Source organism: Lolium perenne, chromosome 4 (assembly GCF_019359855.2).
Source record: "Lolium perenne isolate Kyuss_39 chromosome 4, Kyuss_2.0, whole genome shotgun sequence".
Classification (NCBI taxonomy): Eukaryota; Viridiplantae; Streptophyta; class Magnoliopsida; order Poales; family Poaceae; genus Lolium; species Lolium perenne.
Genome location: NC_067247.2, coordinates 185,580,830 through 185,582,402, shown reverse-complemented (window position 1 = coordinate 185,582,402; position 1,573 = coordinate 185,580,830). Strand labels below are relative to the sequence as shown.

Genomic DNA, 1,573 nt, shown 5'->3' with positions numbered 1-1,573 from the left:
TCTCTGCCGTGATAAGTGATAACAATTTGTTGTAGCGAGATGGTAGAATCATGCTTGTTTTAAACCACATCTACAGCACCCAAGTTTTCCAAATATTTCTCAAATTACAAATAAATAGTGAGATGAACATCTACATGATATCTTAAACACACAATGTTAACCAACGATTTTTTTCTAACATGGAGGGGTCCTCAAGGACCCATGCTATTTCATTAGATAATGCTGGTAATTATAAAATATCTCCAAGAAAAAAAGCACAAATTGGTCCCTCAGAATTGCGAGGAGTATCCTAACAACAAAATTTGAAACACAATCAGAGCGTTGCTAATATTTTTAGCAACTGGCAAAACAGTGTGGATCAAAATACCTATTAAGACGAGAGCGCTTGCTATTATTTGGTTGATATGGCTATCTAGAAATGATAATATTTTAAATGATAAAAATGTTCTATCTCATGAAAGATCGTGACCTTTTTATGGATGTTTCTACATGGTTGAAGCACACGGCGATGAATATTTTTATCTAACATGAATGACAATGTAATATTTGGAGTCACCATTCATCGTCATAGGCGCCTCCTCGGTTTGATTAATTGTATTTCACACTTTTTATTTTTACCTTTTGTTGGACTGGATTGAGCGGCTATATAAATCTCAGGCACGCAGACGCCAAATGTAATATTCAAATGTTTCAATTAGTAAATCATACTTTATAAAAAAAATAAAAGAAAAAACTGAAAGGAAGAACCGAAGAAAATGTCCGATGACGACGAGTAAGCTTTTGTCATGGTGCGGAGCAGACGATTCTACAAGTGCACGAAATTGCATCGACCTTTACCAGATACATTGGCCTGACCGGTCCGTAAAACAACACCATTTTATACATGTAGTGGTAATACCATGTTTCTTTCTTGTATCATGTGCACCTAGAGTCTTAAAACAGGGCATGCTGAAATTGCAGTTATGTTCCGATGTTTGGAGAGACAGATTACAACCTGAGCCGCCAGTACGCATCTGTACCGATGGAAGAACTGCTAGAAGCTCTTGGAAAAGGCATAGATGCTGGCAAGGTACTCTGCATGGGGCTGTTAGTGTTACATATTTCATATTCATCCGAGATGTTATATTTGCTAGTTGGCAGCTCATGCCTTGATGGTATTAGATCAAGTACATTGGCCTTAGCAATGAAACGCCATACGGATTGATGAAGTTCCTTGAACTGAGTAGGGATTTTCAGTTGCGCTCAAAGATAATAACAGTTCAAGTAAGCGGTCGATTCTGGTTGTAATTATCTAGATCTATTCTTCCAGACTTCCAATACCAGATAACACTTCATACTTCTATACCTACGCTTCCGTTCTCCCCAGATACGCCTCCAGGCTCCACGTTTCTCTCCCAAGGCCGCCTCCAGCTCTCACTGAGAGGCCGAGACCCCATGGTATCTCCACCCGACGGCCTGGCTGCTCAGCCTTATTTTTTTTGGACTCCTGTTTTGTACGTGCTGCTAGTGTATATACAACACGGTTTCTCTTGATGGATTTGTTAGCTAGTTACTTTAATGATTGAAATCGGTG

At 39.2% G+C, this 1,573-nt stretch overlaps 1 long non-coding RNA gene across 1 annotated transcript; it reads left to right on the top strand.

The window, feature by feature from the left end:
* The first annotated feature begins 820 nt into the window (after positions 1-820).
* LOC139838784 (uncharacterized) lies at positions 821-1,290 on the top strand. Its single transcript, XR_011756637.1, has 3 exons — positions 821-857; positions 961-1,069; positions 1,162-1,290. It is a non-coding gene; the product is annotated as an uncharacterized lncRNA (long non-coding RNA).
* Positions 1,291-1,573: the final 283 nt, after the last annotated feature.